A 27522-nucleotide genomic window follows, 5' to 3' on the forward strand; every position below is an offset into this window, starting at 1 on the left:
TGGTCATAACAGTTGTAACAGTGATGTTTAGCTTTGATACCAAGCTTGGAGTTAGTTAGTATATAGTCCAGAACAATCCGTACCTACCGTGTAGGGGAAGGGAAGAAATCTAAATGTGTTTGGCCTGAGGCGCAAAGCAGGACGCAAGCTTGTCCGAAGCTTGTGAAGTGCCGGTGGACTGGTGGGTCAACTATACGGAAGGAGAAGCATTGCGCTGCCACGAATCTTTAAAAATCCATGTCTCTGTATTCAGAGGGAGTTCTCGGTCAGAAAGCTGGGGCGCCGACTCTGTGTCGCTCGTGATCAGCCTCGAAGAGTTCTGACATGTCTGTTTTTCTCACTTGAAGTACTGCGCTCAAATTTTTATTTTATGTGCTGCTAATGTTTGCAACTTCTGTTACGTCCTTTGCTTTTTCTAAGGTTTGGAATTAGCCTTCAGTGTAGCAGTTAGTCTGATCGCTAAGAAATGGCGTTGATCAGACCCCTGAATACCACGAGTCTGTTGCCGCAAGAATCCTGTCGACTCTCAGAATCAGCGCCTCTCGCTGGTGCCCTGTCAGAGTGTTTGGCGTTGATCCACGTCATCATCTTGCCATCACTGGGAATTTGTCTTCCTGTATTTGCTCCTTGCCGCTCGGAAATTGCAGACTGACCTCAAAACTCGTGACTTACATCTATCCCGTGTCAGAACATGACAGGTTTTACATGTCTGTGAGTTTCCAACCAATAGTGCTCTTCCTCAGGCATCAAGGCATAAGAAAACTAACGCGGTTCTTACGTTACAAAGACGACTAACTTACATTTTAGCAAGTTTTTTGAGTTGCCATGGTCTTCGTTAGGTCCGGGTTGTATGCCACCCCTCACTAAAATGTAGCTTCGTAGTGTCGTTTGGCATAAACGCCACAAAGTAATGAAGAGAATTATATTCGGAACACGGTAAAATTATTACTGGAGGCAAACTGTAATCTAAACTTACATATGTGGTGTCAACTGCGCTCCGTAGACCATAAGAAATGGACCGCACAGGGCTATATCTCTACCGTGTTGAAGTTTGAAATCGAGTACGTGACTTGTGGCAGCAAGGCGAGTTCCTGTCATTACGCACTGTGTGAAGCGTACCTTACACTTCGAGTTTTTTCATTTATAGCTGCATTCAGGTATTAATTTTAACAATAAAATTGGTTGCTATATGGTTTTTCCACATGTAGTAGGAGAAATCACCTAATTTCTCGGACTTTCCTATTGTTAAAGCCTTGGTTGTTGCTTTTTCCTGTGACTAGGTAAAAAGTAATGACAATTCGTTTTAAAAAGGACTGAATTACAATCGTTCAGTGTATACCTGCATTTGTTGCACTGTGAGTGTTTCAGTCCACCATTTCCACGGAGTTACAATAGAAGATATCAGTTTGCCTGTCAGCGCATGTTTTCTTACCATTCCTCATAAGTATGTGTGAAATGTTTATTATGCGTTTATAAGAAATTAAATACATTTGTACACATAATGTCCGGCTCTTACACAAAATATATGCGTTTATATTTTATGACTTCTGTTTAATCCTATACAGACATCAAGATAGGAAGCTTAATACACTTTGATTATACAAGGTGGGCCAAGAGTCACTACCCATTGTAGCCCATTGAGGTAGTATTGTTTGTTTGTGATGGTTGTAGACACAAACACCAGAATGCACTGCTACTGAACCAAAGGTCTCTGTCATCCTTAATTTTTGCGCGGTGGGACTCGATTCTGAGGTAAGCTATTTCGAATCCAGGTGGGAAATTCCACTGCCAGTAGCTGGTTGGCGAGGGGAGGACATGTGGCGTAAAGTTCCTGGTCACCAGTCTATGCGCCTATGTCCCGGATTAAATTCCAGACGTTTCCATAACATCTCGTGAAATGTGGCACTTGTTGATGGTGATTCGCCCGCTGGACGGCTTTCGATAACCTCGGCGGCCCTTTGGTGCTATTCGAGTGGAGTGGACTATAGGCCCCTGCCGGAACTGCTTTCCACCTTCTCCCTTTCCTTCAACCATAACAATACAAAAGCCGACACAGCGCTATAAGAGCACTAGACACAACGTAACAGGTCGGAGGAAGACAAAAGCTAACGAACTCTACTAGGTACTTGCCCAGGACGGTGATGCAGGATTCGTACATCTGCTCCAAATCACTCACTCGCTGAGTATGGGACTCTATGGTACGTTATTTCCAGTGTTATAGGGCCGAGGCTGGCTGTACAGCTGCGTGTGTCCAGGACTGCCAGCTCCAAAAGTAGCAAAGTCGAACTCGGTGTTACATTTAGCCGGTATTTTTCCCCTAAAGTCGGGCTACCTATTGTAAACAACTGGTTATTTTCTACAGTTTATTAACAATCAACTTCTTGTGAGGTCAACATTAAACGTGCTTAAACTAACCAACTGGCGAGTTGCGAATAGGACTCGCGCACTGAGGGTTTCGTACAGACATAAATAAATGTATAGACAGTTCATACATTCCAGGAATAGAGAATCTCGACGGTTTTAGCCCGTTGTCGACACTGATACTGGCAGCGCATCGACCTCACGGGTACCAAGCCTTTCGATTTTGACGTTGAATTATAAATGACAAAATAAATATTTTTTTCGTGTTACGAACTAACCATTGCCTTTTTTTTTGATGCTTGTACAATGAAACCTTACTTACTGCCAAGTTTCATAATTCTGGACCAACAAGAAATACCATTTGCGTTTTGATGAGTTAGGTTTCGAGTATCAAAATATGTGACTTAACTAGCCATATATTTTGCCTGCATTGACTTAGAAGCTTATATTTATTACACCGCCAAGGGACTATAGACCTAAGTATGTGACATGTATTTGAACTTGATATGTCTTTCCTTTTCTTAAGAAAATGAGGCTTAATAGACGGACAAACAGACAGACAGGCACATAACAAATGATGAAAACTTTTTATCTTGTGATATAATTACAAATTAATAATGTTGTAACCTCGACCGGAACGGTCGCGGGGTGGCTGTGGACGAAAGCGCGGCGGGACCGAACGGAGGCGGCCCACGAACAAACAAGACGCACGAAAGGGAAAGGATGGACACACACAACGACAGACGACCGAGCAAGACACATAAATCCTAACTTTAGGCTCATGGAAACATCTCTAGATTTGGAAGGTAGGAGACGAGGTACTGGCAGAAGTAAAGCTGTGAGTACCGGGCGTGAGTCGTGCTTCGGTAGCTCAGTTGGTAGAGCACTTGCCCGCGAAAGGCAAAGGTCCCGAGTTCGAGTCTCGGTCGGGCACACAGTTTTAATCTGCCAGGAAGTTTCATCTCTAGAAGAGTTTGAAACAGTTCCCTTTCGTAGCTGGGATTTTCGTCAGATTGCCTAACGTACATGGTGCGAAACAGACTTTTCTGGACATATATGAAGGTCATTACTTCTGCAAAAAATCTGCTACTTTGAAAAAAGTGCTGCCTCCTCAATTACACTACATACTTGCTGATCAGCTCCTACTGATAGATTAAAATTTACTTGCTTGCACTAGGATTTATCAGACAAAATAGTTACTTCCACACTGTAAATAGTGAATCCTGTTTACACCACATTACTACTTGAGACGTAGCTTTACAACAAACACTAGTATCTGGGCATGTGAATAACGGAACATTTTAATTCTTGAATCTAGATTTTCAGATAATTTTTGGAAAGGGGGAGGGAGGAACTAAATGAATTTTTCTTTTAAATTAGTAGGTATTCCCAATTTCTTGCTTTGCATAATTGGCAGGAATTCCAAATTTCTTGCTTTGTGTTAGATGATAGCGTGCTGAATCCCGTATCTTTGTAACTGAATCCACTCTGAACCCTGAACAAGACAGCAAAGAATATACGATCGTCATTTTGAATGTCTTATATTTTGATCACGTACTTTACAGTTCAGCTGAAACTTGTTTTTGTTGGCAGTAACAAAATCCCTTAAGCAATGCTCATACTGGTAAGTAAGAGAAAGACTTTAAATAGCCTTAGAAATCATTATGCACAATTTATCGTAATCTGCTTTACATAATAATCTTGCTGTTACCTTGTGATGAACATATACTTCATTCTCTTTATGTGTCCTGCCCAGAATAAAATTAATTATGAGGTAAAGAGCCTTAGTTTCATAGGAATGCATTACACTTCTTTAGGTTCGACAATAGTCTATATGACATGCGTTAGAAGATAAAGGCTGCAGCCGTTTCTGTTAAATTGTCAGCTAGAGGTGCATTTCTGGTGGCTGTAGCTTTCCACATCCAGGTCTGGTGCCGGAAATCCAACAGATGCCTCAGGCCAGCAATGAACACAACAGAAAAATAAAACCACTGCTGGTAATAACACAAGTACCTAATTTGTCCATAATTGCATAATAGAGAACAGCATTTACACGAAATTTATATCCTTGTGCAATGGAAATTTCTAATTTAACACTAGTGTTTTAGGATCAGTTTCACTTAATCCATTTCATCGCTTCTGTTGAAACGCTGTATGAGGGCAAAGAAAGAAAAATAATTCTGTTATCTTATAAATTGAGATGATACCACAGTTTTAAGGTACAGAAACATTGAAAACTGACGTTCTGTGTTACACAGTAAAATCAATATTAAGCATTACTTACTCATTTAATAGAATTTAAGAAAGATAATGAGATAGTTTTATGAATGGCACTGAATTTCATTACTTAACTTCACACAAGCATACACAAAAAGTAAACTTCAGCTTTAGGTAGCTGTTTCTGCTGTTGTAGGTGCCAGCACAAATGTGCATAATTCTATTCTCAAAACAACCTCAAAATCACTGGTTTTCAAACAAAACTATTTTTGTGACGCTGTTAATACTTTTTTTATGGGCATAAGGTTATCCTCCAAGGCTTAATTCTCTGAATAAGATTTCATCTTACACTTCTGGAGACTAAATCAGATGGTTTATCGACTCAGAAAGCCGTTAAAAATTCAAATAAGTGAAACAAGCCGACCTGTTTACACTGACCAGCCAGAACATTATGACTGCCGACCAACTATCAATATAAATCCGTCCAGGCGATACTAGCCTCACATGGCGAGGAATGACTGCTAATCGCACACACGCACGATGTATGTAGTATCAGTGAGCGCACTGTCCGTGTGTAGAATGCGGAAGGCACGAGATCTTTCTGAGTTTTATCGTGATGGCCCGGAGGCTCGGCACGAGCATTTCAGAAGCGGCATGTCTTGTCGGGTGTTCGAGGACTGCTGTGGTGACTCTCTTCAGCATGTGGCGAAACCAAGGTGAAACCACGTCTAGACGTCGTGGGGTTGGGCGGCCACCCCTCATTACAGATGTCGGACATCGTAGGCTGGACAGAGTGGCAGAACAGGACAAGCGGCGAACTGTGGTCGAACCAACGTCAGACTTCAACAATGGGCAGAGTACAAGTGCGTTTGAACACACAGTGCACTGAGGAGTCCTAACGATGAGCCTCCGCCGCTGACGACCCACGCATTTGCCAATGTTAACAATACGATATCAGCAACCATGTCTGAAATGGGCACGTGACCATCGGCACTGAACGGTGGTGATATGGCGGAGTGTTGCTTAGTGTGATAAATACCGTTACTTTCTTCACCATTTCGATGGGAGGGTGCGAATCCCTCGTCTTCCAGGAAAACAGCACCATGACACCTGTACGGCGGGACGGAGACAAGCTTCTGGTGGATCCGTTATAATTTGGGAAACATTCACATGGGCATCTGTGGGTCCAGTGGAGCTCGTGCAAGGCACCATGACAGACAAGGAGTAGAGCCTATCTTATACCAGTTGCAGATAACGTACACCACTTCACGACGATCATATTTCCCAACAGCAGTAAAAATTTTTCAACAAGATAATGCACCATGTCACACGGTCACAAGTGTGATGGAGTGGTTCAAGGAATACAGTGGCGAGTTCTAGTCGATATGCTGGCCCTCCAACTCACCATATCTGAGCTCGATCGAGCACATCTGGGATGTGATTGAACGTGGCGCCAGAGCTCATTGTATCCCTACCCGGAACTTACGGGAATTAGGTGGCTTGTCTGTGGAGATGTGGTGCCAACTCCCTCCAACGACCTAACAAGGCCTCACTGCTTCCATGCTACGACACGTCGCCGCTGTTATCCGTGCCAAAGGTAGCCATACCAACCATCAGGTAGGTGGTCATGATGTTCTGATAAGTGTATATGTATCCACGCAACGGCCGGTTCGTGACGCCACCAGACCGTTGTCTAAGATGGCAAAGTCGTACCGATACATGCTATGGAGCTTGTAGTGGGGAATGGTTGAGACTGTCTGTGCTAAATAAAACCAACGGCGGCGACTTTTCCTTTCTACATGCTTAATGGCATACATCGGCGTGACCCTGCGATCTTAGGCAACGGTGTGATGACGTCAAGAAACCGACTGTTGCATGAATACTTACAAACAGCTCAACTTGTTGCACTTACCTAGGTTTTTAAAGTTTTTAAAACTCGTTAAACCCTCTGATGAAGTCACCAGGAGTGGAAGACGAAACATTAGACAGAGAATTATGCCGTGGACCACGGCCTCATGCCCACAAATCGCAAATACCGACAGTGAAAGCCTACATTTCATGTTTAAAACTGTTCTTGTATGGAAACTCTTAATCTCAGCATGGTGCAGCTTCTCAGTGCGGATACTCACTTCATGCTAAAGCCAGATTTTAAAATTGCCAATGAGTACAACTTTTTCCAACTGATGAATGTGATTGTTGAGGACAGGACTACTTATAACAAGTTCATTCAGCTGAAGAAAAATACCTTTCCTTAAGTTCTACAAAGCTGAAATAAGTAATTTCTTTAAAGACCTCCTCAAATTCAAAATCGACATTTGTTTTATACTTTCTCACCCATTTTGCAAAGGTAAACACTATCGTTCGATGTAACAGACAAGCCACCTATGTTTCTCCTATTAAAGATATTCAAAATGGTTCAAAATGGCTCTGAGCACTATGGGACTTAACATCTGTGGTCATCAGTCCCCTATAACTTAGAACTACTTAAACCTAACTAACCTAAAGACATCACAGACATCCATGCCCGAGGCACGATTCGAACCTGCGCCCGCAGCGGTCCCACGGTTCCAGACTGAAGCGCCTAGAACCGCAAGGCCACATGGGCCGGCAAAGATATTCAAACTTGAAAAATAAGAACATTGCGTCATCTGACAACACGTTCACGTCACCTTTTGTTCAGTTTCCTAGCCACATACAAAGTGAGGAAAACTGGATGAAGTGAATAACCACGGTCGAAGGTTGTTAATGTACCCTCTGGAACAGATGGCAGCTCATTACAGTCAGGTTAATACTTGTACGGATAACTTCACGTTATGCTAGGAACTGTGGTAGCATCAATAGCAGAGCAATTAGCAGTAGTTGGTATACCGGCCTGAATGTATACCGAAAGTTTCTTAATAGCAGCTTCAAATTTCCGAACTGTGGGATTGTTATTCTGTCCCCCACGACTTCTCATACAACTAGAGTACAATTCCAAGTGGTCTTGAACTGAGTTTACATGTCAGCAAGAAAGCCATGCCTGGTACTAACCTACTTGTAATAGCGTCATACACAGCTAAAGATGAATATAGAATATTAATAGTGCCTGTAAAGTAATTTCTGAGTCTTGTTGAGTGCGCCAGTAACGTTCCTTCAGCAGAATATTTTAATGTACATAGCGAATCTTTTGCCTGACTGACATATAGTTCGCCGGCCGCGGTGGTCTGGCGGTTCTGGCGCTGCAGTCCGGAACCGCGGGACTGCTACGATCGCAGTTTCGAATCCTGCCTCGGGCATGGGTGTGTGTGATGCCCTTAGGTTAGTTAGGTTTAAGTAGTTCTAAGTTCTAGGGGACTTATGACCTAAGATGTTGAGTCTCATAGTGCTCAGAGCCATTTTTTTGACATATAGTTCCAATGTACAGTACCACAGTTATAAAATATAAACGCTTGTTTTGTGTAAATTCTGGGCATTACAATGTAAACGGATTTCATTCCTTGTAAGGGCATATTACAGCATTTCACACACGATGTCGAGAAATTGTTATAAAACTAATGCAACCTGCCAAACTGATATTTTGGCTTCTACTCCTGTGGCAGTGGTGAACTGAAAGACTCGCAATGCTGCTAAAAGAGGTATTTACTGAAGAACTGTAGTTCTGTTGGTAGTAAGAAGAACTGTGAGTAGGTTCACAGGGTCGGATGTAAAAACGATGGCGATCAAATTAGTATTTTAAATCAGAATTAATTAGCACTAAAAAGATGAATATGTTCTGGAGAGAGTTAGAGATGTAAAAGAAGGGAACAAGCTTTTCGACTTATCTGCCAGCTTCGAAGATACGTAAATCATAAAATCGTGACATAGTCCCGCTTTTTCACTCATTAGTATTAGCATCCATGTCAAGTAATGCAATGCGTCGTGTCAAGTAAAGTAATGTGATACATGATGTCATGACGTATAACAGAACACATGCCGCCATGTCATGTTTTCTGTGGCTGACGAATCTTCTGGATTTTGGGGACAGGATCATAGATTTTAGCCTACAAATTGCAAAATGCAGGTGAACCAATACCTTGCAGCAAAGAGTGCTCGCTGCGCTGGGAAGTAAGATTAACTCGTACAAAAGCGCAAATATTTCAAGATACTTTGATTTAAATGTCTTTTAAGCTTGCAGATAAGTCGAAAAGCTAGTTTCCTTGTTTTATATCCGTATCTCTGCCCGAAACATGTTCGCCTTTTTTTGTGCTATGATAGGAGCATTTTTTTATTCTGGTTCCCAAGTTTTAGTCTCCCATAATTTTGTTATTAGAACGCCATAGCTTGGCAACCAATGTGGATTTTTGTTGACTCGTTGCTTATATCGTGGCAACGGATAAAGCTTTCACAAAGCAACGGGACAGCATTTAATTAGATATACGAGTACTTGCATACCTTCTCACAAAAATTGAATCGACTCACACAAGTTTGAATCATAGAAGTAGCACGTGTAAGAAAACTCATAAAAATATGTTTTGCACCTAAAATTCCCATGAAACTAGATTCTGGACTGTGAGTTTTTAATTTTATCGTAAGAACGCATTTTTTACTCATATGACTCATTTTAAACCGTTTCACGTAAGAGCTCCACCTTAAGCCATCGTATCTCGACAACGAATAAATGTTACTGGATGAAACAATTCCTTTTGACTTTAAACATTTATCTACTTTCCTACAAAAGTTTGAACCCATTCGTACAAGTTTAAAGTATTGAAGTGGCACGCTTCAAACACCTCCATGAACAACGTATTTTTTTGCATGTTTTTGCAAGTAAAATCCGAACGGTGATCAAACAAATGGCGTCATTAGCTGCGCATGGATTTCAGCCCAATTAAAATCTTTTGCAAAAGGAGTTAATCAGTTCGCACAATTTGCATTGGCGCCAACTCCGGGTCGTAGCTCAACCCTCGCTCAATACACCGTAACGTTGCCACGGTAACGCAGATTTCTGAACAGCTATACAAACTGCAGCTGGTCTGAGCTAAACTAAAAACTTCTTGACCTAACGTCCTAGCTCAAATTGGAACCGAGCACCAAGACCATCCAAATCCCGGTTCATCACGCGGCTTTTTCATACATTCTCATATCAGTTATAGCGCTTCCGCAGTTTCGACAAAATTTGCTTTTCTGTACTAGTATATGTGCAACAGCAGTACAAGTCATTTTATTATTAAAATCAGTGCCCGATATCGGCTATAAATCAGAGAATTGGTAACTGTCGGCTCCGCTTCACATAGAAACTAGGCTTTCTGGCCCGGCTCGAGTGACATAGAAGTCAGTTTCGGTATAATGACGTCATACGTAGACTATGTTATTTACGGCCTGTGACTGGCAGCAGTTTGAGCGAGAGTAGTGTTAATGCATGGGGAACGTAGTGTTATGATTTCGAATCTGTGGTACAGCTACACCAGTTAATCTAACATTGTACTGAAGAAAACTCATAAACCACAATCTGGAATAATCACCACAAAGTAATAAAGAAATCTGTATACTGTATTCATCTTCAGCAACTGTAAGTGTATTTGTTAAAAAAATCAGCAACCAGCTGCAAAAAGAAATTTTATTTCTGTAATGGTTTGAGGCACCTGGTGACCTTTTTCAGAAGATTATAATTATCGTATTATTAGCGAGTGTCAAAAATATGCGCAGTACGCAGCATATTACTATAGTCGTGTGGATCATAGTGCATGTACATGTTCACTAATAATGCGACAGTTCTAATCTTACGAAGAAGGGCACTAGTTGCATGAAACCTGTAATGAAAATAGTGTCGTTTGGCTGCTGATTTTTTCAATCAAAAGGAAATTATATTCAGGAGACGGTACTGATGTTGTTAAACAGAAATTGTAATTCAAATTTATTTTTGTGGACTTAGATACATATCGGGTATTTGTAAGACTTTCAACTGCTGTTTATTTATTGTAGCTAAACTGTTTCTACACAGCTGTAATTTTTAAAAAAATGACGTTTGTTTCATGTACTCCAAAGTATAATAAAAACACAGATGCCAGGAAAGTGAATTTCATTGGAGTAAAAAACAGTAAACCGAATTATCCATCACTGTTAATACTTATGTAACGTTATAGCTACAAATAGCAGCACAAGTATCACAGTATGAAAAAAAGGAAACCTAAAATACATGTTCAAATTGGTACTTCTACTATAAACGGACTTTAGCGAGGACTGACCTTGAAAACACGCTACAATTACTAACAGATAAAAATGAAGTCAATCAGCTAAAAGAAAACTGTATTACCGAAATACTTATGACTGAGTAAACAGAAGTAGTTTCACAGAGATTTGGGAAAGTTGAGTTTATCCTTAATACCTAACATCAAAATGATTTAACATAGAATCTTTACAAGAGTATGGAGTCAAAAAGAGCTTTACTGACATATGGCGATAAATCTCGGACATTGAGTAAGTCAGGTAGACAAGGCAAACGATTAGTCGAGAAGTAATTTATACGAACGTCAGCACTGACGTATGGTCCATTTAAGAAGTGTAGGCTATAACTGAGAGAGTTCAGGAAAGTTCATAAAATCAAAAACAACGTATTGAAAGACCGAGTAACAATCTATCTAAGAAATAAGTATTACTGTACAACTGAAACAGTACAAGATGGTCGAATGAATACATGTAATGAAAAACATTGATTAAAATTTGGATGTCGATATGACGGCCAACGAAAAGCGGCTTAAAAGTAACCTTTTACTCTATTGAGACGTCCGCTGTGGTCTTTTATAGTTTTCAAGTGAAATTAATGTGTCACTAACGTTAGCAATGCTTTAAGATATAGTCCAGCTATTACTACCATTTGCCGGAAACTTAAATGGCCATTAGTAGCCTGCGCCAATTTATTCCACAAGGTTACGACAGGAGAGCATTATCTTTTGACTGGCGAATTCAAGTAGATATTTATTATAACTGGGTCCTTGGACATAGTTTGGAAACTAAATCCGGATGGGCCTGTTTTAAGATACGTATCTGGTTATAGGCCGAAGATATATGTACCCAGATGACTGGACGGAGATTTGAACTATAATCGTCCCAAGTATACTTCCAGTGTCTTACCCATTCCGCCGTAACATTAGTCAGGCAAATGTCATCATATAAAATACCACGACTGGATTCCTTCATCGTCCCAGTGGAAGAAAACTTATGATTAGTCTCTATGACTTCTACATCGACGAATAGACGCTAAATTTCAACCTTCTTTCCTTCCGCACGACTACGCTGAACGAGGCAGTTCGGTGGTGAAAATTATCATATTACATTTTACGACCTACATTTCACTGACGAAGAGCTCCCACGTTTCCAGCCGATAAACTGTGATGGTACCGGTTACCTCCTACCGGATGTACATAAAAGCAAACGCATGAATAGCATATCGCTTAAGTCGTATACGTTCACCGCAACGCATGAATCGTATATCGCTTTGGCCTTACCTCAGTGGAAGTGAAATAGAACGAAAGAAGTGAAATGCTTTCGGATGACACTTCTTATCGTTAGGCAAACACATATCTTCTAGGAATGGGGTGACTGCAAACGATCATGTCACATGAGTCGTAGATATAAAATGTGTTAGGTAAGAAATCATATGAAGCTAAAGTTAGGAAAGCTGGTCAACTACATAAACTGACCGAAATTTTGCGAATAATTTTGCACGCAAAAAGTGACTATTGCAAATCGGATGAAAAAGAGGTGCAAAATCACAAACATAAGAGAGATACTGACAACCATGTTTGTACTAAAGGTGAAGTACCATAACAGAGTTTAGAGTAAGCCGGAGTTAGGGTTGGCAAATACAACATTAAGCTGCAACGGGATAGCTCAGGCAGTGGAATATCACAGACCTATGCAGGCAGTTCTGATCCATACCCGGAAACGAAAACTGTCAATCAGGAGATAAAATTGTCAAATAAATTGCATATAATGAAAGAAGAACTCTGTTACGTCACCTTTACTGATTCAGAAGAAGTAATGCAGTTCGCAAATCGGTAGGACTATGACAGCGCTATTAATTTTTAGCTACAGATACATTGATTGATCAGTCATTAAAGCTAAGAAACTTTCGGCATCTGTAGCAAATCTTTTGTGTAGATGAAGAAAGCATTTAACGTGCGATGCGACTGAAATGTGGATTCGGATATGACTGGTAAGCTAAATTAATTCGCAGGTCTGAGAAAGACGAGGAAACATTACGACCCTTAGAAAAATTCTGTTGCCATTGAAAACAATTTCCGGTTGTAGATGCACTTTGTGAACGTTCAAATGGAATACAATATCACCGACAGTACCCTATTTGTCATGGTAAGAAACTCTTACACGTTTAAGGCATTTTAATGCTGTCTGTCAGGACTTGAAAAACATTGTCTTTTGGGAGTTTACCGGCCGAAACTAATTACGCTGGTGGTAGAAACTTACAAGAGCTTTCAAACGTAATAGTTCCTGTCCGTTTCAGATAGTAAAAGTCTGCAGTGGATTGTGGATAGGCAGAGAACGAGACCTATCCTGTCTCAGATAGAAAATTCTGGAATGGCAAATGGCACCTTGGGATCTACGTTAAGCAAAACTAGCAAATAGCGAAGGGCACTGTATGACTATTACTCCCCCGTATCCCAACTCTCGTGCTGTATCGTTCACGAAAGGCATACGTCGAAAAAGCAGAAAGTTTTTTGAAATATGTCAACGAGAGGATGTATAATGCTTTTTGACTCTTCTGGGAATGTGTGCTGTCGAAAGTGTCTACCTAACACACAACTTGACGCTCTCGCAGTACCTGAACGAACCCACTGCGAATGGAGCAGCTCTTCGTTGAATTTTGCTCATCTCCTCTGTTAATGAAGGTCAGGTAGAGCTACTACCAGTACCGTGACAGTTAAAGAGAAATAAGAAAATTCTGCGTTTCAGGTAAAGTAATTATTAGCTATTGCGGTGCTACGAAAATGAAAATATTGTTTGAAACCTTTAATCACTTTGTAACCTAGTTGTGCCGTAGACTTTGCTAGTTAATCCAATTCTTTTTTTGATGAGAGAATCATAAAAGAAGGTTGTATACCTGGAAGAATCCTGGAGATACTAAAAGGTATCGGATAGATTATATAATGGTAAGACAGAGATTTAGGAACCAGGTTTTAAATTGTAAGACATTTCCAGGGGCAGATGTGGATTCTGACCACAATATATTGGTTATGAACTGCAGATTGAAACTGAAGAAACTGCAAAAAGGTGGGAATTTAAGGAGATGGGACCTGGATAAACTGAAAGAACCAGAGGTTGTACAGAGTTTCAGGGAGAGCATAAGGGAACAATTGACAGGAATGGGGGAAGGAAATACAGTAGAAGAAGAATGGGTAGCTCTGAGGGATGAAGTAGTGAAGGCAGCAGAGGATCAAGTAGGTAAAAAGACGAGGGCTAATAGAAATCCATGGGTAACAGAAGAAATATTGAATTTAACAGATGAAAGGAGAAAATATAAAAATGCAGTAAATGAAGCAGGCAAAAAGGAATACAAACGTCTCAAAAATGAGATCGACAGGATTTGCAAAATGGCTAAGCAGGGATGGCTAGAGGACAAATGCAACGATGTAGAGGCTTGTCTCACTAGGGGTAAGATAGATACTGCCTACAGGAAAATTAAAGAGACCTTTGGAGAGAAGAGAACCACTTGTATGAATATCAAGAGCTCAGATGGCAACCCAGTTCTAAGCAAAGAAGGGAAGGCAGAAAGGTGGAAGGAGTATATAGAGGGTTTATACAAGGGCGATGTACTTGAGGACAATATTATGGAACTGGAAGAGGATGTAGATGAAGACGAAATGGGAGATAAGATACTACGTGAAGAGTTTGACAGAGCACTGAAAGACCTGAGTCGAAACAAGGCCCCAGGAGTAGACAACATTCCATTAGAACTACTGATGGCCTCGGGAGAGCCAGTCATGACAAAACTCTACCATCTGGTGAGCACGATGTATGAGACAGACGAAATACCCACAGACTTCAAGAAGAATATAATAATTCCAATCCCAAAGAAAGCAGGTGTTGACAGTTGTGAAAATTACCGAACTATCAGTTTAATAAGTCACAGCTGCAAAATACTAACGCGAATTCTTTACAGACGAATGGAAAAACCAGTAGAAGCGGACCTCGGGGAAGATCAGTTTGGATTCCGTAGAAATGTTGGAACACGTGAGGCAATACTAACCTTACGACTTATCTTAGAAGAAAGATTAAGAAAAGGCAAACCTACGTTTCTAGCATTTGTAGACTTAGAGAAAGCTTTTGACAACGTTAACTGGAATACTCTCTTTCAAATTCTGAAGGTGGCAGGGGTAAAATACAGGGAGCGAAAGGCTATTTACAATTTGTACAGAAACCAGGTGGCAGTTATAAGAGTCGAGGGGCATGAAAGGGAAGCAGTGGTTGGGAAAGGAGTGAGACAGGGTTGTAGCCTCTCCCCGATGTTATTCAATCTGTATATTGAGCAAGCAGTAAAGGAAACAAAAGAAAAATTCGGAGTAGGTATTAAAATTCATGGAGAAGAAGTAAAAACTTTGAGGTTCGCCGATGACATTGTAATTCTGTCAGAGACAGCAAAGGACTTGGAAGAGCAGTTGAACGGAATGGACAGTGTCTTGAAAGGAGGATATAAGATGAACATAAACAAAAGCAAAACGAGGATAATGGAATGTAGTCAAATTAAATCGGGTGATGCTGTGGGGATTAGATTAGGAAATGAGACACTTAAAGTAGTAAAGGAGTTTTGCTATTTAGGGAGTAAAATAACTGATGATGGTCGAAGTAGAGAGGATATAAAATGTAGACTGGCAATGGCAAGGAAATTGTTTCTGAAGAAGAGAAATTTGTTAACATCGAGTATAGATTTAAGCGTCACGAAGTCGTTTTTGAAAGTATTTGCATGGAGTGTAGCTATGTATGGAAATGAAACATGGACGATAAATAGTTTAGACCAGAAGAGAATAGAAGCTTTCGAAATGTGGTGCTACAGAAGAATGCTGAAGATAAGGTGGGTAGATCACGTAACTAATGAGGAGGTATTGAATAGGATTGGGGAGAAGAGAAGTTTGTGGCACAACTTGACCAGAAGAAGGGATCGGTTGGTAGGACATGTTCTGAGGCATCAAGGGATCACCAATTTAGTATTGGAGGGCATCGTGGAGGGTAAAAATCGTAGGGGGAGACCAAGGGATGAATACACTAAGCAGATTCAGAAGGATGTAGGTTGCAGTAGGTACTGGGAGATGAAGAAGCTTGCACAGGATAGAGTAGCATGGAGAGCTGCATCAAACCAGTCTCAGGACTGAAGACCACAACAACAACAACAGGTATCTATAAGATCATGGAACTTTTCCTTTTAACACAAATAGAAGTTTAATTTTCACAAGAGTCATTATTAAGAGAATTGAGCACTCCCATCATTAGCTACTGATCAAATATTTATGAAAATGAGATGCATATGAAACAGAAGTGTGTACAATTTATCACTCGTCCAGTAATATTCTTCTAAATACATATTTTGTGTTCCTAAGCAGAGACGAGACAAACCACGTAAACTGATAATACAAACAACAGGCTAGTGGCCTAACTGATGGCGTGGATGTATCCTGTTTTACTGAGTGTATTTAATGTACACGCTGCTTTGCTTGCGAAACTTACAAAATTCCTACCCAATTTTATAGAATGAAAACACAAGTAACCATGGTTTATTCAGTAAGAAGATCCTGTCCGCAAAACGGCCGCAGCGTATAATCACAATTAACGTAGCATTGAGAAAAAGTCTTCAATGCTACGACCACCACAGTTGATACCGACCGAGGAAGCTGGCGCAGTGCTTAGCACGTTCGAATCTTATTTGGGAGGACGACGGTTGAAATCCGACTCAGAAAATGAGGATTTAGGTGCTCATGATTTCCCTAAATCGCTCCAGGCAAATACAGGGACGGTAGGTTCCTTTGAAAGAGCATGCCGTGTGTCCTTCCCCATCCCTGAAACAATCCGAGCTTGTGCTCCGCCTCTAATGACCTCGACGTCGACAGAAATTTAACTAATCTTCCTTCCTTCCTGCCGTTGATACGGGCCATATAGTGGGACATGAATCACGTTTCATTTTTCTCAAAGAGCATATTGCTGTTACTACAATGATTCAACATCGGATTTTGCACACTAATGAGCTGATGTGCACCCATAGAAAGAATATGTAGAGCGAAAACCAATGATTACATAGGCCATCGAGTGAATCTTCCAACCCAACAATTATCGGACGGCTAGTTTAAGCAGTGCTAGGTGCCGGCATTCTATTGTGTTACGTTGACACATTTGAGCATACGACCAGAGGCACAGTTTCCAACAGTTGGTACAACACAGCGGCGTATAACAGTAGGTTCTACTATCTGTTCAATCTAGGTGGAGGAGCGCACTGTCCACAGGGAACAGTATTGTGCTGTAGGTGAGGCCTCTGAATTTTACTTTCTCAGCAAAGCTCATTTGAGTCCTCGTGGCAACTGTCCGGTGTTGTCCACATTATATCAGCGTCTAACCTCCACAGACAACCTTAGAGTGTGTAGCTGATAGTACTTCTGATACCACTAACACTTGTTCCCCTTTCCTTCGATAAATAATTTCTTCGATTTTCTTGCAGTGGTCTTTATATTAGAGAAATAAAGTTTCCATGCAATTTACGTCGAAAATGAAGGTGTCACAACTGTTGCACTTTCTAGCAAAAAGGTAAAGTCATATGGCATTGTTGGCTGGGAGACAGCAAAGGACAGGATCAGCCGCCTAACTGGAAGGATTTTTTATGGCACCTTTCCCTCGCGATGTGTGAGGCTTTAACGTAACCTCGATATGTTAGCGAAAATACATGTTTAAATCCAGAGGTACGCATAAAACATAATCCGAAATTATGAAGTGTATCTGACAGTTGTTGGTGACTGTGATGGGTGTCTGTAATGTATACCAAGTTTGTGTTGGAGATGATAGAGAAAGAAGAAGGTGAAACCCAGTACCATTACATAGCCTACTGTTCTTGAAACATCGGTATATAACAGTTGTAAAGTGTCGCAGTGCTGTTGGGAAAATACCAGAGCTCCAAGCGTTAATAAATAGTACTGATGCTCAAATCGTTATAGGCACTGATAACTGGCTAAAGCCGAAGATAAGTTCAGCCGAAATATTTACCAAAAATCTGACAGTGTTGCGAAAGGATAGGCTAAACACAGTTGGTGGTGGCGTGTTTGATGCTGTTACAAGTATTTACCTTGACGCGTAATTGAAGTAGATAGTTCCTGTGAGTTAATATGGGCAGAGGTCATTCTTGTCAACCGGAATAAAATAATAATAGGATCCTTTTACCGACCTCCCAATTCAGATGATACAACTACCGAAAGATGCAAACAAAACTTGAGTTTAATTTCAAACACGTACCCGACTCTTACAATTATACACTCCTGGAAATTGAAATAAGAACATCGTGAATTCATTGTCCCAGGAAGGGGAAACTTTATTGACACATTCCTGGGGTCAGATACATCACATGATCACACTGACAGAACCACAGGCACATAGACACAGGCAACAGAGCATGCACAATGTCGGCACTAGTACAGTGTATATCCACCTTTCGCAGCAATGCAGGCTGCTATTCTCCCATGGAGACGATCGTAGAGATGCTGGATGTAGTCCTGTGGAACGGCTTGCCATGCCATTTCCACCTGGCGCCTCAGTTGGACCAGCGTTCGTGCTGGACGTGCAGACCGCGTGAGACGACGCTTCATCCAGTCCCAAACATGCTCAATGGGGGACAGATCCGGAGATCTTGCTGGCCAGGGTAGTTGACTTACACCTTCTAGAGCACGTTGGGTGGCACGGGATACATGCGGACGTGCATTGTCCTGTTGGAACAGCACGTTCCCTTGCCGGTCTAGGAATGGTAGAACGATGGGTTCGATGACGGTTTGGATGTACCGTGCACTATTCAGTGTCCCCTCGACGATCACCAGTGGTGTACGGCCAGTGTAGGAGATCGCTCCCCACACCATGATGCCGGGAGTTGGCCCTGTGTGCCTCGGTCGTATGCAGTCCTGATTGTGGCGCTCACCTGCACGGCGCCAAACACGCATACGACCATCATTGGCACCAAGGCAGAAGCGACTCTCATCGCTGAAGACGACACGTCTCCATTCGTCCCTCCATTCACGCTTGTTGCGACACCACTGGAGGCGGGCTGCACGATGTTGGGGCGTGAGCGGAAGACGGCCTAACGGTGTGCGGGACCGTAGCCCAGCTTCATGGAGACGGTTGCGAATGGTCCTCGCCGATACCCCAGGAGCAACAGTGTCCCTAATTTGCTGGGAAGTGGCGGTGCGGTCCCCTACGACACTGCGTAGGATCCTACGGTCTTGGCGTGCATCCGTGCGTCGCTGCGGTCCGGTCCCAGGTCGACGGGCACGTGCACCTTCCGCCGACCACTGGCGACAACATCGATGTACTGTGGAGACCTCACGCCCCACGTGTTGAGCAATTCGGCGGTACGTCCATCCGGCCTCCCGCATGCCCACTATACGCCCTCGCTCAAAGTACGTCAACTGCACATACGGTTCACGTCCACGCTGTCGCGGCATGCTACTAGTGTTGAAGACTGCGATGGGGCTCCGTATGCCACGGCAAACTGACTGACACTGACGGCGGCGGTGCACAAATGCTGCGCAGCTAGCGCCATTCGACGGCCAACAACGCGGTTCCTGGTGTGTCCGCTGTGCCGTGCGTGTGATCATTGCTTGTACAGTCCTCTCGCAGTGTCCGGAGCAAGTATGGTGGGTCTGACACACCGGTGTCAATGTGTTCTTTTTTCCATTTCCAGGAGTGTAGTTGGTGGTGACTTTAATGTACCCTCGTTATGTTGGCGAAAATACATGTTTAAATCCAGAGGTACGCATAAAATATCCGAAATTCTGCTAAATGCATTCTCCGTAAATTATTTCGAGAAGTTACTTCATGAGCCCACGTGAATAGTAAACAGCAGTGAAAAAACACTTGACCTCTTAACAAAAAGTAATCCCAAACTAATAACAAGCATCAAAACGGATAAGGGATTAGTCAACACACGGTTGTCGTAGCGAGACTGAATATTGTTACCCCCAAATCCTCCAAAAATAAACGAAAAATATACCTGTTCAAAAAAGCAGAAAAAAATTCAGTTGACGTCTTCGTGACAGACAATCTCAACTCTTTCCTAATTAACAATGAACGTGTAGACAATATGTGGCCTGAATTCAAAGAAGTAGTATCGGCAGAAATTGAAAGGTTTGTACCAAATAAATTAACAAACAACGGAGCTGATCCTCCTTGATACACAAAACGGGTCACAACACTGTTGCAGAAAAAACAAAAAAACAAAAAAACATGCCAAATGTAAACGGACGCAAAATCTCCAAGATTGGTGATCCTTTACAAAAGCTCGAAATTTAGCGCGGACTTCAATGCGAGAAGCTTATAATAGTTTCCACAACAAAACTTCTTCTCGAAACTTGGCAGAAAATCCAAAGACATTCTGGTCGTATGTGAGGTATGCTAGCGCCAAGAAACAATCAGTGCATTCTCTGCGCTATAGCAATGGAAATAATATCCACGACAGTGCTGCCCAAGTTAGTAAACACAGCCTTCCGAAATTCCTTCACAAAAGAACAAGAAGTAAATATTCCACAATTCGAATCAAGAACAGCTGCCAACTTCAGTAACGTAGAAGTAGATATCCTGAGAGTGGTGAAGCAACTTAAATCACTTAACAAAAGCAAATCTTTCGGTACAGACTGTATACCAGTAAGGTTCCTTTTAGAGTATGCTGGTACAAATCTCCATACTTAAGAATCATAAACTTTTCACTCGACGGAAGATCCGTACCCAAAGACTAGAAAGTTGCACAGGTCACACCAATATTCAAGACAGGTAGAAGGAGTAATCAACTAAATTACAGGCCCATATCATTACCGTCGATTTGCGGCAGGATTTTGGAACATATATTGTGTTCGAACGTTGTGAATTACCTCGAAGACAACGGCCTATTGGCATACAGTCAACACGGATTCAGAAAACATTGTTCTTGTGAAGCACAACTAGCTCTTTACTTACTTGAAGTGCTGAGTGTTATTGATAACGGATTTCAAATTGATTCCGTATTTCTAGATTTTCAGAAGGCTGATCACACAAGAGGCTCGTAGTGAAATTGCGTGCTTACGGAATATCATCTCAGTTATGTGACTGGATTCGTTGTGCGGCTGATCCCGGAGGAGGTTCGAGTCCTCCCTCAGGCATGGGTGTGTGTGTTCGACCTGAGGATAATTTAGGTTAAGTAGTGTGTAAGCTGATGGACTGATGACCTTAGCAGTTAAGTCCTATACGATTTCACACACATTAGAACTTTTTTTTTTTTTTTTTTTTTTTTTACTGGATTCGTGATTTCGTGTCAGAGAGGACACAGTTCGTACTAATTAACGGGAAGTCATCGAGTAAAACAGAAATGATTTCTGGCGTTCCCCAAGGTGGTGTTATAGGCCATTTGCTGTTCCTCATCTATATAAACGATTTGGGAGACAATCTGAGCAGCCGTCTTAGCTTTTTGCTGATAATGCTGTCATTTATTGTCTAGTAAACTCGTCAGAAGATTAAAACAAATTGCAAAACAATTTAGAAAAGATATGTGTATGGCAAAAAAGTTGGAAATTAACCCTAAATAATGAAAAGTATTAGGTCATCCACATGAATGGTAAAAGGGATCCGTTAAACTCCGGTTACGCGATAAATTAGTCAAATCTAAAGGCCGTAAATTCAATTACATATTCAGGAATTACAATTACGAACAACTGAAACTAGAAGGAACACATAGAATATGTTGTGGGGAAGGCTAAACAAAGAGTGCGTTTTACTGGCAGGACACTTCGAAAATTTAACAGATTTACTAAAGAGACTGCCTAAACTATGCTTGTCCGTTCTCTTTTAGAATACTGCTGCGTGGTTTGGGATCCCTACCAGATAGGACCGACGAAGTACGTCGAGAAAGTCAAAAGAAGGGTAGCGCGTTTTGTATCATCGCGAAATAGGACAGAGAGTGGAACTGAAATGGTATAGGATTTGGGATGAACATCATTAAAACAAAGGTATTTTTCGTTGTGGCAGAATCTCCTCGCGAAATTTTAATCACAAATTTTCTCCTCCGAAAGGGAAGATATTTTGTTGACGCCGACCTACATAGGGAGAAAAGATCGTAATAATAAAATAAGGGAAATCAGAAAGATATAGGAATTCGTTTCTTCCACGCGCTGTACGAGATTCAAAGAATAAAGAATTATTGTGAAGGTTGTTCGATGAACCTCTGCCAGGAAACTAAATGTGATTTGCAGAGTAGCCACGTAGATGTAGAATAGCCCCAAGGCGGCCGGTGACCTTAGCGTCCTCACCGTACGGACAGATCAGCATCAGCGTCACACGCCCTCACTTCATGAGACGCTGCGGTGAGGTTTCGAATTTAATCCATAGCACGTGGGCAAAGACTGGTGTACACCGACATTACGCCACCGCCCCTCTTCACCTTTACCGTACAGGCAAAGGCAAAGTAGCCAACAGCACGTGGAGGTGTATTGAGGAGGTTACCCATAAAACTGCTGACCACGTCCGATAGTGCTTAACTTCGAAGATCTGATGAGAAACGGTGTACTCAGCAAAGGAAGGCCGTTGGCGTTAAGGCTCCTGACGAGTGTGTCTGTACAATCTAGACGTTATTCTGTAAGGATCTAATGACAAAATACCAGTCTCCATTAACATGTTACGACAGACTTTTCTCACATTATGTAATCTGTTACACGTGAGAGTGGGAAGACGCGATGTATGTTCTGTTATTCAGAGAAATGAAAGAGTTTTATTGATTTGTCATTATTCGAATTTCCTTCCTTTTCTTATTTTGTGTTTCTTAATATTTTAATTATGTAAATAGAAACATCAGTATCTCTAAAGGTCTATGGTAAGTGAGTTGCCAGTTTGTTCAAGTAATTACTCTTGAATTAACTCCAGTGGTTTAGTGCTATGATGGAACGTAAACTTTTATATTTCGGTAAAGTGACTACGGACATATGAAGACAGCAGTTCTGTTTGATGTTACTCTCTGATCCTATAAATTATATTTTACGGCTTCCTGAGCAAAGAGTTGTTAGTGTTTGTTGAGAAGGAGGCAATATCGGTATCAGATGCCTCCGACAAAAAGAAACGAAAAAAGTACGCCAGTTGCAACTTTTTAGAAATTTTTGTTTCAGTGTATATCGGTTAGCAGCTAAAGGCTCACGGAACGTCAGAAGCAGGGTTCCACTCATTCGTTTCAAAGGGAACGTTTGATTAGCAACTGTCAAGGAAATGACGTGGATGCTACACAGGGGAATCAAAAGGCCCGCTTTATCTGGTTTGTGCTCAATGGCTTTTGCATTTAGGCGTTCCGAGGGCCAACTTTTCCTGCTATTTTTGCGGGGCGCCGGAGGCATGGCGCACGAGAATTGAAAACGATGTCTGCGGGAAGTTTTGTAGCTACTTGTCTGAAACTTGGCAGTGGAGCAGCCAAAGCCAACACCCTGTGCTAATTGATTTTGTGAAAACTCTGGACTTGAAAGTGACACTGCAGAGGTCGGCAGCAGTCCAAAGCGTCACCGCTGTGGACACAGGTGTTTGCACGCTTCTGCTGGTTAGCGATGACAGCAAGCTGCAGGTCCGTACCTCACATAGACTGGACGTGAATGCACAAGGATCTAAGGATCTAACTTGCAGCTCTGAAATAGATAATGTCACACGAAGGTAACTGAATATCATTATTGTAGCCTGAGGCAAGTAGTTCAGAATACCATTTGATTGCGTTCCATAACTACGGAAAGTTTAAATATTTACAGGACTTCTTCACTAATTATTACTGCAACCATGTGGCCATACCTTCTTGAACGTCTTCAGATGTCGACGTGGTCACATACCGGGAAAAACTTAAATGAGAGACACAATGGCAGCGGAATCCTTGGCAGACGCGTATCCTCATTAATATGCGCCATTAACATAACAGTTAAAGAGCACTCTTCCCCCCCCCCCTCTCGAAGCACTCCCGCCCCTGGAGACTAATTCCCTGTAATAACTTCCTACGATATATATTAGGAAATTTTGCAAAGTAGGTTTAATTAAAGTGAAGAATTATCGAAAAATATTGCTTAAATGAGGTTTATAAGTGAAACATACAACACACAACAAATTATGTATCATTGTAGTAACAAAATTGCAACCTGTATACAGTTCCTCAAAAAACTGAAAGAAAACCAAAATATGTCTTATTGTTTATGTCAGATGCTGTATTTTAGTGTCGTGTGTAACAAAGATTAGATTTTATTTGTGCGTCACAAATTATTAATATGCGCAAATTGTTCGAAATAAATGAAAAGGGCGACAATTAAGTGAGTGTTCAGAACAGATTACCTTTCAAGATACACAACTACATAATTTTACTACCCATTTCCTTGCTTTGAACCAAATAAATTCATTAATTATGGCCCTAAAGTCGAATTCAGCATATATGTCGTATTTTATCGACAAGATAACTAAATTTCATAGTATTCCTCACCTACACTCGATCTTAAGCGGCTAATGCGCTGAAATTATGTCGCAACGTTGACAAAATAATGGTCACGGAAATTGTCATAAATATCCTCAAAACTATTTCGATGTTTGGATAAAAAATCTCGTAACTCATACTTTGATTTAAAAAAAGAATAAAGAAACACCCAAAGATGTCCGAATGGGAAGCGCTGTGTGTTTCACTAGCTCTTTCTTACTAAGATTTGAAAGTCGCTATTACGTTATCTTGATCGGCTCTCTCAATATTTCTGTTGTATTTGACACCAAAATCTGCTGTATATTTTGCAAAATAAGATACAGAGCTGTTATTTTCAGGTGTCCCCGACAGCAAATTAAAGTGAGGTGAAATGGTGTGTTACATGTGAGATCTGTTTCCCATTTCAATTACTATTTTGTCAAATACTTCGTAGCACTGTAGCTTAAACAGTTTCACTGCAGTCCTCATTTGGCAGAACTCGAGAAAGACGAAACCCTTCCGTCGAACATTATATTTTCTTCGGCTCCCTCTCGCTAGCCTTCGGTATTACGCAATAGCATAAACAATTACAGCAAAAAGTCCATTTCTGAATGTGACCTATCCGTGCAGACGGCAGCCATATCAATCAAGGGCAATGTTGACACATATCCCATCTGGTGTCTCTTCGGCAGTAGTAATTTCTTTATGATATGATCCTACTTGGGCGAGAAGGAATTCTGACAACAGCATTCGTTTATAATCTCGGACGGGGGAAAAGACCTCTCGCAGGCAGGAGATAGGAACACGATGGTTAAACAAATACACTACTGGCCATTAAAATTGCTACACCAAGAATAAATGCAGGTGATAAACGGGTATTCATTGGACAAATATATTATACTACAACTGACATGTGATTACATTTTCACGCCATTTGGGTGCATAGATCCTGAGAAATCAATACCCAGAACAACCACCTCTGGCCGTATTAACGGCCTTGATACGCCTGGTCATTGAATCAAACAGAGCTTGGATGGTGTGTACAGGTACAGCTGTCCATGCAGCTTCTACACAATATCACACTTCATCATGATTAGTGACTGGCGTATTGTGGCGATACCACAGTTCATCATGAGTAGTGACTGGGGTATTGTGACGAGCCAGTTGCCCGGCCACCATTGACCAGACGATTTCAATTGGTGAGAGATCTGGAGAATGTGCTGGCCAGGGCAGCAGTCGAACATTTTCTGTATGCAGAAAGGCCCGTACAGGACCTGCAACTTGCGGTCGTGCATTATCCTGCTGAAATGTTGGGTTTCGCAGGGATCGAATGAAGGGTAGAGCCACGGGTCGTAGCACATCTGAAATGTAGCGTCCACTGTTCAAAGTGCCGTCAATGCGAACAAGAGGTGACCGAGACGTGTAACCAATGGCACCCCATACCATCACGCCGGGTGATACGCCAGTATGGCGATGACGAATGCACGCTTCCAATGGGCGTTCACCGGGATGACGCCAAACACGGATGCGATCCTCATGATACTGAAAACAGAACCTGGATTCATCCGAAAAAATGACGTTTTGCCATTCGTGCACCCAGGTTCGTCGTTGAGTACTCCATCGCAGGCGCTCCTGTCTGTGATGTAGCGTCAACGGTAACCACAGCCATGGTCTCCGAACTAGTAGTCCATGCTGCTGCAAACGGCGACTAACTGTTCGTGCAGATGGTTGTTGTCTTGCAAACGTCCCCATCTGTTCAGTCAGGGATCGAGACGTGGCTGCACGATCCGTTACAGCCATGCGGATAAGATGCCTGTCATCTCGACTGCTAGTGATACGATGCCGTTGGGATCCAGCACGGCGTTCCGTATTACCCTCCTGAACCCACCGATTTTATATTCTGCTAGCAGTCATTGGATCTCGAACAACGCGAGCATCAATGTCGCGATACGATAAACCGCAATCGCGATAGGCTACAATCCGACCTTTATCAAAGTCGGAAACGTGATGGTACGCATTTCTTCTCCTTACACGGGACATAACAGCAATGTTTCACCAGGCAACGCCGGTCAACTGTTGTTTGTGTATGAGAAATCGGTTGGAAACTTTCCTCATGTCAGCACGTTGTAGGTGTCGCCACCGGCGCCAACCTTGTGTGAATGCTCTGAAAAGCTAATCATTAGCATATCACAGTATCTTCTTCCTGCCGGTTAAATTTCACTTCTGTACTTCGTCATCTTCGTGGTGTAGCAATTTTAATGGCCAGTAGTGTACTTAGGTGCTACAGTGGCACTCACGAGCACCAACACTCAAAGTTGAAAGTGGATGACCGGTAGAATATTTGAAAGCCACTCTTGCACATGTAAGAGCAACCTCTTAATGCTAGTATAACCTCAGAGACCACTGCTGTACTCTACCTCTTGTTAAGTTTGTTGACAGAGGTGTAGAGGGCACCGTTTCTAATGATACCGTCGTTTGTGGGGCACTAAGACGTGTGTCTTCTTCAGTTGGAAGACGTAATTCACCGGAACAATATTTCTTACAGACGTGTGGCATAACCACGCTGAAGTTCAAAAACTGTGAAATTCGAAACAGTCTTTGGTTATAGAATTTATCCTTTCTTTTATGACCGGTTTCGATCTACGAAATCATCATCGGATGCATCAAGAAAAGACAAAAATGAATGTGCAGACTTATCAGTGAGAGTATTACGACAGCATACAACCGTATTGGTAGGAGTGTCAACGCACATGACCTGAGAAGTAACTAACAGCCAACAAACCCGTATGCCTAAGATAGTAAAAGGATGTAAAAAACATAGTTAACCATTCGTTTCAGTATCTTTCAGATATTAAGATAATTGGCAACTGTTTAAACTAGTTACCTACATGCCGCATTGGCTAATAAAGAGTTTTTAAAACGTCAGTATTCGTAAACACAAATGACCTGTACCTTAGCGTCACCGTCGACATATTGTAGTAGCAGCTGCAGTCCAGGTAACTCAAGAGTGTTGACAGCATGATGTCGATTGCTGTATGTACAGTTTACATCTGTGTGTTACAGAAACAGTGATACGGGAATAGAAATTATCGTGGGTGAATATAACTTCACTTAATCTATACGTGTCATAAAAATGGATGCATGGATGGATGTGTTTGTGTTCCACGTCTCCTCGTAAACCACTGGACTGACTTCAACCAAATTAACCACAAATATCCCTTACTTTCATGCAACAATTTCGGGGGGGGGAGGAGGGGAGAGGTGCTAAGGAACACATATTTATCATAGTTCTGGATATTTGA

Source organism: Schistocerca nitens, chromosome 1 (assembly GCF_023898315.1).
Source record: "Schistocerca nitens isolate TAMUIC-IGC-003100 chromosome 1, iqSchNite1.1, whole genome shotgun sequence".
NCBI lineage: Eukaryota > Metazoa > Arthropoda > Insecta > Orthoptera > Acrididae > Schistocerca > Schistocerca nitens.